Source organism: Sylvia atricapilla, chromosome W (assembly GCF_009819655.1).
Source record: "Sylvia atricapilla isolate bSylAtr1 chromosome W, bSylAtr1.pri, whole genome shotgun sequence".
Lineage (NCBI taxonomy): Eukaryota > Metazoa > Chordata > Aves > Passeriformes > Sylviidae > Sylvia > Sylvia atricapilla.
In genome coordinates this window covers 890,039-904,703 of record NC_089173.1, presented here as the reverse complement: position 1 = coordinate 904,703, position 14,665 = coordinate 890,039, and the positions used below count along the sequence as shown (strand labels likewise).

Below are 14,665 nucleotides of genomic sequence, written 5' to 3'. Positions count from 1 at the left end.
TTTCGAGCGATTGCCTTATTTAGGAATTTCTTTCTATCTGGGGTCAGCCATTCCCCTTGCTTCCTTTGGTGTAAACCTAACTTTTTTATTTTTTGTAATTTATTTTTATCATACATTGGTTTATTAATTTTGTCAGCTGGTATATCATTCAAGGTAAGAATTTTTATTGGTTCTCCCAGCCTTTGAGCTGCTAGTTTGGCTGCTTGATCAGCTACTTGGTTGCCCTTTCCTTCAAATGTGTCCTTTTTTTGATGTCCCTTGACATGTACAATTGCTATTTCTTGGGGCGTTATAAGAGATTCTAATATTAATTTAAATAATTCTTTATGTATCAGATCTTTCTTTTTTGAATTTAGGTAGCTTCTTTCTTCCCAGATCTTTCCAAATGTGTGTACTATTTTAAATACATATCACGAGTTTGTGTAGATTGTACCTGGGTTTTGTTTTAATAAATCTAATCCCCTATTGAGGGCATAGACTTCATAACACTGGGCAGACCAGTTTGGGGGTAGTTTTTCTTTTTCTGTAACTTTTAAATTGTCTCTTTTTCTACCTTCGACTATTGCATAGCCTGATATCCTTTTTCCTTCAGTCAGCCTAGATGATCTATCAATAAATAGCACCCTCCCATATGGTAGAGGTATATCTTCAAGATCTTCTCTTGCTTTTGTTTGTAAATTTATGATTTCTATGCAATTGTGCTCTAAGTTTGGTGTGGGTTCCCCTGAGAGGAACTGGGCAGGATTTAGACTTTTTGATGTAGTTAGCTCTAAATCACTGGTGCTGGTTAAAATCACTTCATATTTTAAAATTCTAGAGTCACTCAGCCATTGTTGAGCTTTTTGGCTCAACACTGTCCTGAGATCATGGGATGTGTGTGCAATGATTTTTCCCTGCAGTGTCACCTTTTGTGCTTCCTCTACAAGAACAGCTGTGGCTGCTACAGCCTGGAGGCAAGCCGGCCACCCTCTTGCAACTGGATCCAGAAGTTTGAAAAGATATGCGACAGACTTTTTGTGTCCTCCCCATTCTTGGGTTAATACTCCATAAGCTATTCTTCCTTTGGACTTAATGAATAGGTTAAACTTCTTTTTAAGGTCTGGGAGACTCAGGACAGGGGCTGAAGACAATTTTGTCTTTAGGTCTTTCAACTGTTCTTCATCTTTATCTGTCCATTTCACAGGTTCAGGTTGGACTAATTTCTCATATAGAAATTTAACACTTTGGGAATATTTTTTTATCCACAGCTTGCAATAACCAAATAGTCTTAATAATTTTCTTATATCTTTCTTTGTGGTTGGAGCTGGGACTGAGATCATACCTGAGATTCTCCCAGGGCTTAATTTCTTACACCCTTCCCCAATGAGGTGTCCAAAGCAGGTGACCCACGATTCTACAAACTGCAGTCTGTTCTTTGACACTTTGAGGCCTTTTTCCCCTAGAAAATTCAGGAGGTTAATACTGGTTCCCTTCACTTCATCTTTCTCTCTCCCCGATATTAGGAGGTCATCTACATACTGCAGGATTTGCACATTATTTTTAGGGATAAACTGTCTCAGTAACTCTTCTAGGGCTTGCCCGAAGAGGTTTGGGCTTTCAATGAACCCTTGAGGAAGACGAGTCCATCTCAGTTGCTGCCCTCTCTTACTTTCAGGGCACTCCCACTCAAAAGCAAACCAATCTCGGCCCCCCTCTGCCAAAGGACAGGCCCAAAAAGCATCCCTTAGATCTATTACAGTAAACCAGGACTGCTCTCCAGGAATCCTGCTCAGGAGTGTGTAGGGGTTTTGTACCACCGGGTGCCTGGTAATTGTCTTTTTGTTTACTTCTCTTAGGTTTTACACTACTCTAAACTTATTTTCTGCCTTTTTTACAGCCAGAATAGGAGTGTTGTGGGGTGACATAGAAGGTTCTAATATTCCTTCTCTGAGTAGATCGGTTATAATTGGGGTTAGTCCTTTTTTTCTTTCTAGAGAAATAGGATATTGCCTGACCCTTATAGGAGGTCTCTTTTCTTGCATTTTTATTTCTATAGGTGGGATATTTAAATATCCATATTTTCCCTCCTCAGCCCAGACCTCTGGCTTGACTTCCCCCAAGTTTCCAACAGTCAGCCTCATCATTTGTACCACCATTCTTCCTTCTCTAGGAAGAATCCCTACTCCCAACTGAACTTGCAGGTCCCTTCCCAGCAGGTTACTGTCTACTTTGGGTAGATATATTTTATTAGTGACATATCTTTTGGAATTTCCTTTAATTTCTATATTTTCTGTAACTGAAGCTTTGAAAGGCTCCCCTTCTGCTCCTAGGACTTCACAAGTCTTTCTTCCAATCGCAATTCCAACTGGAAGTCGGTTAATACATGATTTGTCTGCACCAGTATTTACTAAAAACTCAAACTTTTCATGTTGGGGACTTAGTTAAAAATTTACTATGGGCCCTTCTTGATGTTTCATGGGGTCCCCTAACGCATAGAGCCCATGACACCCCCAATCTTCCTTGACCTCCTTCCTCAATAATTTTTCTAATGCCTCCTGCTCTTTCATGACAGTCTCATCAAATGACATTTTTTTGCCATGTTTTTTAAAGTGTCCTATTTCTCTACAATAATAACAGGCTCGGGTCTCTCCTGGTCTCTGAAGAGTACCCCAAGGTGGTGGGTTCCTTCCTCTTACCTTTCCTGGTAAAGATTTTGTGTTTCCTTCACCCTTAGTATCCTTTCTGAGATCCTTTACACTTTCCCTGGCCACGGCTACCATAATCCTGGTTTTTGCCTTTGTTTTTTCTTCTTCTCTCCTAAGGTATACTCTTAGGGCTTCCCTTAATAATTCATTTATTTCTCGGTCTTGCCAGTCTTTCATCTTTTCAAGTTTTCTTCTGATATCTGGCCAGGATTTTGTGACAAACTGTAATTTTAATAATATCTGTCCCTCTGGGCTATCTGGATCTAGATTGGAATATTGCTGGAAATTCCATCTGAGCCTGCTCAGCCAGGCTGCTGGGGTTTCATCTTATTCTTGGGTCCTGTCAAAAGCTAATTTGGTGTTGCTACTCCGGGGAACTGATTCTTTAATACCTCTTATCATTAGGTTTCTATAATCTTCCATATTTCTCCTCCCTTCTCCTCTGTTTGGGTCCCACCCTGGGTTAGCTACTGGCAACCTCTGGTCACCGGGAGGGCCCATTCGGTTTTCTCTTTCCCAGATGCGCATTCCTGCTGCCCTAACCAGCCGAACCTCGTCTGGATTGAAGAGTATATTTAAGATGGAGTTTAGTTCTCCCCATGTATAAATATTTGGGCCCAAAAACTGGTCAATCTGGTTGGCAATTCTCACTGGGTTTTCAACTAGATTCCCCAGCTCTTTCTTAAAACTTCTGACTTCTGACGCTGTTAAAGGTGTATTGACAAATCCTATTCTTCCAACTGCCCCACCCAATGGGACCTCCCTTAGGGGAAAGAGTTTGGTTTTTGACCTGGTGTTACTGTAAGGTCTTTCTGGGGTTTTTATTGCCTGGCAGGATGCATTGTTAGGTGCCAGACCTAACTCCCAGCTGTGAGGGGGTGCAGGGATTGTGGATGGTGAAGGAGAGGAGGTTAGACCAGTGTTAGGGAACGGCAGAGGGTAAGAGGGGTTATAAATTGGAGGGGGTAAGCTGGGGAAGGAACAGGGATTACAGTTTGGGAAGGTATGATTTTCAGATGAGGTTGGAGGATTACTTCGGGATAAACTGGAGGAGGAGGCAAATGTTCTAAGGGGTCCCAATTATGGCTAGCTTCCTCTTGGTTCTCCTTCTGCTTTTCATTCCTTTGTTTCCCTTGCTGTAACTTACATATTTTTGCTGTTTCATTTTTGACTGCTTGTTTTTGCCAACAGATAGCATAGAGTATCTGTTCAATACTTGAATCTCCTCGAGATTTCAAGTATTGAGTTAATTGTGAACACATCCAGGGGTCTCTAGTTCCACACCATGGCCATTTTGCAGGTAAATTTAGGTTAGGCCAAGCCTCTATGCAATAATGGATCATGTTGATTCTGTCCAAGCTTTTAGCAGCCTCATCAACCTCCCATAGTTCTAACATTTGTCCTAGTGGACTGTCTGGTGGAATATTTCTCATCTTTTTCTCTCTTTTCTCCTCAACTGGCTCCACTCTACTTATGTACGCCCCCATTTTCACTGGGTCTCAAATAAAAACTACGGTGCTCTTACCCTGACAGAAACTTTACTTCAGGGCAACACAAAGCAAAATTATCTGACCTTGTTTTAACTAAACTTCTTTAAGGTGCCCCTACACACGCACACAAATTTAAAGACGGGCAACCCAAATTTTAACTCTCACTCACTCTTTGAACACTCGTAAGTAGCCCCAGGGACCCTCTCTCAGGGTTTGGGCACTACCCCTGCCAGTGCTCGGAATGCCCCACAGGTAGCCTGGTGACCTGCCCTTAGGGCCTCAGCCACTACCCATTAGCAAGCACTCCTTTTCTCTCCTGTACGTCAGGCAAATCCCCGTAAGTGGCCAGTCAACCAGGGCCCAGGGTTCTAGCCACTACCTACTGCCAGGATTTGGACATACAGCGTGCGATGTACTCACTAACCCTACCTAAAAGTCCCTCGCACTCTGGGACTCCCCTAACTCTTACTCCTCTGCACCCAGACAGCATACCTCTTCCCTGGGTACCCCCGACCAATGCAGACTCTTTTATCCCAGCACCCCGACAGCTACCCCAGCCAGTCTCCAAAGCACCCCGAAAGCAGCCTATCTTTGCTACCCCAGCCAGTACTCAGACGCTCTGGGCTGTAGCCTCAGCCAGTGCTCTCTTTCTCTCCCCACACCCCGGTAGTTACCCCAGCCAGTGCCAACTCACAAGCCCCGAAAGTAGCCTGGGCACCCGCCCTTAGGGTTCCAGCCGCTACCCCAGCCAGCGCTAGCCTCCTGTGACACTTCGGGCTGTAACCTCAGCCAGTGCGGTGCGTGCCTCACACTGATCGAGCCCTTTTGCACGCTTGAAATTGGCCCAAGCCTTTTCTGCCACACACTTCTTTGACGTGCCACTCACTCTCTAAATTCCTCCGCACGTCCGGAGGGGGCCCCTATGCCCCTGGAGACGCCTCCGTCACTCTCAGTTCACTCGCTTCCTGCTTTTCCCGGCCGGCCCCCTCGCAGGGGTGTGGAAACACGGTACTCAGCAGTCCAAACTTGCTTGGGGGGGTCCGAGCTGCCGGCCCCCCTCTCATTCACTCCACACTCGCTTGTCTCCACTTCCGCCACCGGTTGTTCTTACCGATGCTCCTCAGTGGTGTCCCACGAGGCTGGCGAGCGTCGTCCTCTGGTCCAGGATGTCCAGCTGTCCAGGAGATCTGAGGTCGGGCTGCGCCTTCCCGTCCAGGTCCTCTTCTGGGAGTGGCTTAGATCCCGGCGACCCCCCAAATTGTTATAAACGGGCCAGGAGACCTGCTCCTTTGAAAAGCCTTTATTAGTCAGCTCTTTCAAGGGGTAACTCGAGGGGTTGCCTGCGCCGTCGCTGCTCCTGTCGCCGTTCTCGCTCCTGTCGCTGCTGAGGATCAGGTGTTGGGCGAATCTGCTGCTTTTGCCCTTGAACTTGTGTAACTGGAAACAGGCTGCTGTTACCTGGTGACTGTGCTGCAAGGACAGCAATAGACAGGGAGATGCAGGAAGGTCTTATTCATTGCCAACCGTTTGCAAAGGTGTAAGGCAGAGTCCTTGACAGGAATTCTTGTCTGTGCTCTAAAGCAAGGAGGTGATCTTTGAGGTGTGTTATGGAGAGCAAAGAGGTTGGCCTTGTCCTTATCTTGACCGGGTCTTTCTGTAGCTGAGCAGCCTCAGGAGGCAACAGTGCCTTTACATTTACAAGGACATGTGCTTTGTGAAATGTGGTGTTGTGCATGGTGACATGGCAAGAAAGGTGATATATCTGTAGGTTTCCTGGTACATAGTCTAGTTCTGGTGCTACCCTGGAGGGATACTCTCTTCTCAGCTCATTGCTCATACTCCTGTGGAGGGTGTGGATATTTGGTGCCTGGATATTTGCTGTTGCAGTAGATAGAGAGCACCATCTGTGCCCCAGACCTCCTGACCCCGCATTTCTCCTGAGGGCTTGCCCACACAGGAGCAGATGCCTTTGCTGTTGCCTGTGTGTGAGTGTCAGTCTCATGCGTGGTGGCTGGCAGAGGTGTAGGCACAGGCTGGCATGTTGGGAGGCACCCAGTGCAAGGGGCAAGGACAGGAACACTGTCCTCATCTGTCTTCTTGCAGCTGATTTATTGATTACAGCTTTTCCTTGGGGCTCAGACTTGTGTGCTTTCCCTCTTGTACATGTTGGAAAACAGAGCTGTGCCCACAAACTGGTCCTGAGACCACACTTTGGAGACCAGCCTCTTCAGGGAGATGGGAAAAGCAAATTCAGCAGTGGGGTTTTGCTGCCAGCATCACCTCTGTTTTCCGTCACCAGCCAGCCCTGGCAGTGCAGGGCCTCTGCTCCTGCCTGCAGCTCATGTTGCCTTGTTCTTCTCCCTGTGGCGTGAGCAAACCACCATCCTCAAAGGGTAAAGCCAGTAGCTTTTACATTATTAATATTAGCCAAGAGTAACCTTGGGTTTCTGGTTGGGAAGATGATAGTAAAGTGCTGACTGCTGCTCACACTTGCCTAAAAAAGCAGGAGAGAAATTATTTTGGGACATTGACTCTAAACCCTTCTGAGCTTCTGTGTGTGCTTAAGCAGATACATTTTGAAACCTTTTATGGGCATATAGCAATGTTCCATTGGCCATGGCATGCCACCTCCTGCTCCTGAGGCTTACTTTCCCATTTGAAGGGCAAAGCCCTCCAGACCAAGGTTTCGGTTCTGCAAAATACTTAAGCCTAATTTTAAGTGCTGTAGACTTCCTGCAGGCAGCAAAGAGCTCCTTGTGCTGGAGTGAGCTGTTGCATCAAGTTTAGAGTGTGGGAAGTGGTCTTCTCAACCACTCTCTAAAGTGGGAGAGCTGCCCGTGGTCTTTTACTCTCTCACCTTTGACTTTTGGGAGTTTCTTTGCATGCACACCTTGAGTTTGCAGTCTTGACAAGCCTGCTGGGATCTGCAAGCACAAACTCCATGCCTATGACCCAGCAGAACTGCAGGGGGATCCTCTGTGAGCCCCAGGGTCTTCCTCTGCACAGGGAGGAGGGAGATAAGGTGTTGGGCCTGGATAGCAAGTGGCTGTGCTTGCATTTACCCCTGCTTGCTGTGAGTCAGAAGTTGCCCAAGGGAGCACAAAAGGGGTTATGTGTGTGTACAGTGAGCTCTGGCACCTCAAATGGTACCATGTTGCAAAATGTGGCATTGTCAAATTCTTCTAGGGAAGTTCAAGCATTACGTTTTCCAGCCCTGATGTGTAGCAGTAGCTAACACTGGGATTGAAATAGAAGCACCAAACCTACAAGTCTCTATGCCTGGACAGAGTCTGGGGCAAAGAGGATGCTTGACTGTGATGTCCTGTCTTGCTGCAGTGTCAGTGAAGCTACCTGGGGACTTCTCATGCTCCTGATTGCATTAGGCCAGCAAAATGAGCTGGGAGGAAGATGGTGAAAGATGCCTAAATGAGCATGTGGAGTTGGTGGATTTCTTCAGTGGCATAGCATCAGTTTGATGTAATCCCTTAGCTGACAATAGCTTTCTGCCACATGGTTCACCCTTCTGAAGGAGAGTGCAGTAACATGCTTTTATGTAATTGAGCTGCTTGGAAGCTTTAAAACAAATATAAACAAGATGTGCCAGGCTTTTTGGAGAGCCATCGCCTGACATCTCCCACAGAGCATTTCAATAAGTGGTTAGATTTCCAAGTGAGGAGCTGAACTCTTTAAAATTCTACCCCTCTAAATACTGTTTTGCTGGTATTAAAATAAATGCTTTGAAGACCTTAGGTGAATTTTGCCCCATACAGGCACAGTTTTACTTCTGGCTTATTAATACTGTTTTATTGCTGTTTATAAAACAGCAGGGCCCCAGGCACTGACCCCCTTCCTCACCCCATATAGTCCTTGTGCCATGTCTGATGACAGTGTTCTGGTTTAGGGCAAATTTGGGAGGAAACCTCCAAATGGGGTTCCTCTGGGAAGCAAACCCAAACGGTCCCTCCCCCCCAGCAGGTCTGGGAAAAAGAACTTCCTCGGAGAAAAGTGGAAATAACTATTTATTTAACAAACAAAGTGCCCACAAGCTTAAAGAATGAATAATATGAAACACTAAAACCTTCCGTTCTGGAGTGAGATGGCAAATTGAGTAAGTCCTTGCCGTGGGTGTAGCTTGACTTGGTCAGTCCCTTATTCATCCCTCTGGAGGTCCAGGCCCTGGTGGGTTGCAGGTGCGAGCTCCACACTGCTCCTCTGGGTTTTTCAGTCCAGAGCAGGTTTAAACAATCTCAAGAAAAAGGAAAAATAAAAACAAAACAGTCCAGGGAACTTCTCTGCCTCAGCTAGCTATACTAACTAAAAGCAAAAAAGATTTCTGTATCAGTGCTGTCTGTGCCTCAGCCGAATAACACCGTCTGTCCTGGTTTAGGGTAAATTTGGGAGGAAACCTCTGAATGGGGTCCCTCTGGGGAGCAAACCCAAACAGCCCTACCCCCAGCCGGTCCGGGAAATGATTTCCTCAGAGAAAAGTGGAAAAAACTATTTATTTAACAAACAAAATGCCCACGAGCATGAGGAATGAAAAAAAAATAAAAATTAAACAATAAAACCTCTCGCTGCTCTGAAGAGAGATGGCAAAACTGAGGAAGTTCTTGCCAGGAGTTAGCTCGGCTCTCTCTCAGTCTCTTATCAGTCCCAGTCCCTTCGGTGCTGGAAAATGTCGAGGTTCAGGCCCCGGTGGGCCACGGGTGCCAGATCCCAGTCCTTCTCTGGGTTTTCAGTCCAGAGCAGATTTAAACTATCCCAAGAAAAAGAAAAAAAAAAACCAAAACAAACCCAAACAGTCCAGGAAGCTTCTTTGCCTCAGCTAGCTAAACTAACTAAAAGGAAAAAAACCCTCTCCCTGGCAACTGTCCGTGTATCCGACGACCACACAGTCCCGAGGAAGAAGGAAAAAAAGGAATGTGGAGGAGTGAACACTTTTCAAAACAAACTGCGTGCATCTTCTTCCCTGCTCACCCTCAGAACCACTCTGAAAGCTACAGAACACAACCTACAGCACCCACAGAACAGACGATTTGGGTACAGAGGCATCATAGTCACCCCAGGACACCGTCTCAAGAAAAAAAATGTGGAGGAGTGAACACTGTTTTCTCAAAACAAACTGCGCGCTTCTTCTTTCCCTGCTTCACTCTCGGAACCAGTCTTAAAGGCACAGAACACAACCCACAGCACACACAGAACAGACGATTGGGGTTACAAGCATCATAAAGTCACCCTAGGACAGACAGTCTTTTGATTAGAGGAAAGGCCAAGGATTTGGAAAACCACCTTTTAGAGCCTTGTGATGGTGCAAACTGCTTCAAAGTAGTGTAATGTTGGTCTCTGTGCCTAATTGCAGTTTTTGACCTCACAGGAGCAGTACAAAAAAAATGTCTTTGAAGGCTGAGTGTAGCTGAGCTGCTGTAGTAGCAAGACTCTGGGTGTTTTTGACAAGTGTCCTAACTGAGTAAGCATTTCAAACCCTGGCTCCTTCCAAAGAAATAGCTATCAAACTTGCTTGGTTCTGTAAGCTTATCTGCCTGTTAGGAAAGCTTCCTGTTCTGTAATGGCAGTGAAAATATTCAGCTTAACCATAGCTAATGTGTTAGGATAGCAAAATCTTTCTGCTATTCACATGGTTGAAAGTACATGGCACAAAGGTAATGATATCTTGGGAGCCCTGGGTTTTGCATCTGGCTCTCTGAAGTGTTTAGTGTTTGGCCTTGGTTTAGGATTTCAGTGACATGGTTACTTGATGTCCCCACTGTCAGAGGAGCCGGATGCTGGAGTGAGGGATTATTAACCACTAACTCTGTGTTTTTACCTCCTCTGTCTGAAGCCAGCACCTGGGAATGGCTTGATGCTGTTCTCTGTGTGCCTCAGCTCCAAGCTGGAAAGCTGAGACCTGGAGGTGCCTTTCTGCAACATTTAGCTTAAAGCTGTGAGGAAGAAGCATATTCCTGAGAGGGCACAATTAGTTCGCTGGGACATGAGCATACTCAAATCAAGCAATTCCCCAAGTTTGTAGTGAATTGTTATGGTGGATGGCCCGCTTACAATGCGGGATATTATTAGAACCATGATCAGTCATTGGCATAAGGTCATTGGCAATGGGGGAGGAGGTCAGTGTCTGACCTTGTTTGGAAGGTGGCAGCCTGTGCTCTGGGAAGTTTTCCTCTTGCAGCAGTGGAATGTGAATGTTTAAAACAAGCTACTTTGTGTATTAGTCTGGCTGCACAGTGAAGAGAAAGACCCACCACCCAGTCCAGCATAACTGCTGCAGGTGTGCTGCTGGCCCCCACCCCTTGCTGAGGTAGGTGCACAGAGCACCATTAACAAGTGAGGCAAATTCTGCTGATTTTTGGGAATGGGAGCCAGGAGCAGTTTAGCTATAACTCCAGCATGGATATGGTATCACAATGCATTGCCTAGGTGACTGGTGCGTGGTCTCCAAGTTTTATCTTGCCTCTGACCATACTCTGCATTAACACAGCACTAACTTTCAGCTGTTCTCCTACACTGGTGTCAGAAAAAGATCCAAAACAACCACTACAGATAGGAGTGTTGGAATCCAGTTGAGTTGCACAAGTGATGTCCACATCTCTGCCCAGCAGTACCCACACCAGGTTCTGATGGGGATTTAAGCCAATAGCCTGAAACATGGTGCTTTAACTCTGTCTCATTACTTCTTCTTTGCCTTATGAACTCTGGGTGCTGTGATCAGCTCTGGGTGCACAGTGAGAGGAGACAACTCTTAAACAGAGGGGCATTTGGGAAAGTGTAGAGTATCTGGGGGTTCAAAGGTGGCCAGGGTAGCACCAACATGGTGGCATTGCAGCTCATGTGCCTGAGACTGCAGCTGTCATGACAGTGCTTCCCTAAGTCCCTTCCCTAAGTCCCTGTTATCCACAGGGGCATGGCTGGTGCTGGGGACAGTCACACGGAGATTAGGTCCTTAAAGAGCCCTGCTTCAACTGAGCAGAGTTTGAATACAAAACCTCAGCGTGTAATCCCAATGGTATTGGCCAATCCCACTGATCTACATTTCTTCCTCTTGTAGTCCATTCCTAAATATCAGAGCATGGATAAGGCTTGTGGCCATTATGTGCTCTTGATCCCAAATGGTTGGTTTGTGCAGTGTTGTGCTGTGTGCAGTGCTTGGGCTCTGCTCCCAGAGTCCCTTCCATGTGATGCTGCAGATAGCAAACCCAGGATGAGTTTGCCAGGAGAAAGCTAGAGCATCATGGGGTTGGACATTTCATTCCATGCCAGTAGCACTTTAGTGCTCAGGGTTGTGGGGAGTTGAAAGCCAGACATATAGATGAGCCTTTAAGGAGAGTTTGGAAGGTCAATCCAGGCATGGCAGAGATGACCGTGTTTTAGGTCAGCTGTAGGAAGGAAAACTCTTTCCTCCCTGTGAGAGAATCTTGTTTCATAAACCAGCAGACTTTCAAGACAGTTGTCTTTGGAGGGAATGTTGCTCCTTCTCAAACATTGTAGGGGAAGACAGGCTGTTCCCATGACACGTGTCAAACAGCCCCTTTTAAGCTGCAGTCAAGCTCTGCAGCTCTCTCCCCAGTGATGCTGTTATCCCCACCAGGAAGGGAGGCAGTATGAAGCTTGGAAATCTCAGGCTGCTCTACAGTGACCTGGCATGCTGGGGATTCAAAACCAGCCCCTGCAGTGGGTCATGATGTTGACTTTTTGCAGTGGTACTTGGACTGTCTAATGGTTCCACCTGTATGTTTGCAAAAGCCTTAAAGAATCCCCATGGGAGTATCCTGGATGCATCAGAGGCTGATCCCAGGAGGTTCCTACTTGAGCCTTGGGTGAGTGGTATGTAACAGCTGTATCCTTGTGGACCTGTATGGGGTTACAGCTCTGCTGCATGTGATCCTGCTAACAGGGGCAGGTACATGGGGTGTAATGGTTTCACGTTCACCTGTTTCTGTTTGCCAAATTTAGTGTAAAGGTTTGAGTGTCTTTTCCGCTGTGAGATAGGATTAGGAGAAAAGCAAAACAGGCCCAAACTTAAAGGGTACAAAGATAGATTTATTAACACACACTAAAAGAAGAAAACTAGAATCAAAATGAAACTTTCAAAAAACTTTTTTTCTTTTCCTACCAATGTTCACTTTCTCACAAATAATATAAAGAGACAAAACTTAGAACTCTAGGTCAGTACTACTTATAAAATAGTTTTTTATTCAGTCTTTTTTAGAGAAAGAAGTCTGTCTTGATTTGTTGTGGTAAGTTCCTACAAGAAGGATCAGTCTACTTATGACGCTTAACTCTCACAAAAGCAGGCGCCTGGGAACTTTTGCAGTTGTGGACTTCTCATATCATGTAGTCTTTCCCGGAAGTACACATGGGCTGTAAACTCATGCATAATGAGGTGTCATTTTAAAAATAAACAGTTTAAATGCAAAAGATTTCTTCATCTCATGGGACAGAGATCTCTTTTCACTTCTTTACTGGCGCAAAAGACTTCTTATCTCTCTTTGTTCAAACATCTCATAGGATCACAAGATCACAGCTACTAATTCAATATTTACTTAATCAATTACAAATACCTTTGCTTACATCCACAAATCGAAACAATAATTTTTCCCAATTCATATTGTTTATGATTTAAAGGAATATTCTAGCATATTCATATTACACTCTATTACTACAACTTTTAAGAGATTTTCAGCCTAGGATTAAGGCAACTTGTCATCTCTTCTACCTAAGGAGTCACTGTTCTTTCACTGACTTTGATATTATCATATTGTCCCCTTACATGTCTCTATTTTAGCTGTTTCTCTCACTTAAAGAAGAGTTAAAACTTTGGAAGTTTCATCTGTGCCAAGAAAAAAAGTTAATATCTTGCCCAGGGCCTGCAGTAGTTACATGATCTCTGCTGGGCGGCAGCCTCTCAGACCAAAGGATCTCAAAGCTGCTGGGCTTTTCCCCTCTCCTTTTCCTCTCTGCCTGGGAGTCACTGAAGGAAGAGGAGGACCTCCTGCCCACCCCCAGTCTCATGGGGTGGGCCCGGCCTGGCCGGCGGCAGAAGCATGCAGGCTCCAGGAGGGGTCTGCAGCGGAGCGGGGCCAGCCCAGCTGAGCCCAGCGCTGCTATCAGGAGCTCGGCAAACATCACTCTTGGCCGGAGGGAGGAGGAGGTAGTTAAACTGCAGCCTCTCACTCCCCTGCTGGCAGCCGATAGGGGCCCAGAAGCACGGCCAGGCCAGGGCCGCCCCCCGCCCCAGCAGGGGGGAGCGGCCCCAGGGGGTCCGGTTGTTACCTGTTGGCAAGCCAGAAGGGAAAAGGGCTGGCTCGACACTATCAGGACTTCATATAGGTATTCCCAAAGTTGCGTTCAGCTTCCTCAGTGGTTAAACAATATGTCAGTATCTAAAAATTAGCCTCTGATAGGTGCCTGTCCCTTCCACAGGAAATTGACAGGTCCTTACAGAGCAATACTCCTCTAACTAAAAACCAAACTGTGTTAATCCATGACATGGGGTCATCTTTCCCTTTTGGAAAGCAAATTTAATTCCACTGAGACTGAGAACTCCTTGTCCAGCCCTTTACGACTGTGCCTGGAACAGGCTGGGTAAATTGATGGTCCTGTGCTTTTGCTGGCTGCAGGAACTGTTATTAATTATCTGTCATGGAATAGCTCTGTGGCCTCCAGGTCTGGTCTTATTTTAATAGAGTTTGAATAACTCAAAAGAATTTGTTCCTAAAAAAAAAAAAATCACAATTTTTGCATAAAGTTATATTAAGTATTTCATGTTTTCTGTATGCCTCTTGTTTCTTGAGGAAGAAATTAAAAAAGAAAGGGGGGAGAGAAAAATCCTTATCTTTCAAGAACTATTTCATCTTATTGACAACATTTGTTACTAGCTTTTTTATTTAGTGATGTATTGATATTTATCTTCTTATGTCTACTTGCAAACGCTATTAAAGTAAGGCACAGTTTATATATGTTTTTAAAGTGATGATCTCAGTTGATTTGCAAGGATAACATCAGTGATCTCTTGCTTTTTAGGAGCCACTGGCATGGCCAGTGTTTATGTTTATTGCAGGGGGGAAGGAGTCAGTGATGCAACACACATCACTTTTGACAAATAAAAGCATGAAGGGGGAAAATCGTTTCAGTTCTTCCTCCTGTGACTGCCAGTTCTCGGCATCTCAGGGTACCTGCATGTTGTGGATCAGAAGTGCTGCCTTACAGAGCTGTCCTCTTAAAGTTTTTATCCAGTGCAGCTGGGGAAGTGGTGGAGACAGTTTTGTTTCTTGCTGCCTGGTTGTCAGGGCAAATTAAGTGGTCTGGTGTTGGGAAGGTGAAAAGCAACCCAAGCTAGGAAACAAGGAATTTTTGTTGTTATTTCTGGAATTGTTGCCACTAGCTTCTGAAAGTATTGGTGTTTGTGTTAGACTGTTTAGGGCTTTTTCTTATAACAATCATTTTAACATCAGAAAGCGTGACTTTTTGGTTTAGCTT

At 45.5% G+C, this 14,665-nt stretch overlaps 1 protein-coding gene across 5 annotated transcripts in view; it reads left to right on the top strand.

Moving 5' to 3' along the window:
* LOC136373333 (muscleblind-like protein 3) overlaps positions 1–14,665 on the top strand; it is a 120,805-nt gene that overhangs the window by 78,501 nt on the left and 27,639 nt on the right. The window lies entirely within an intron of this gene.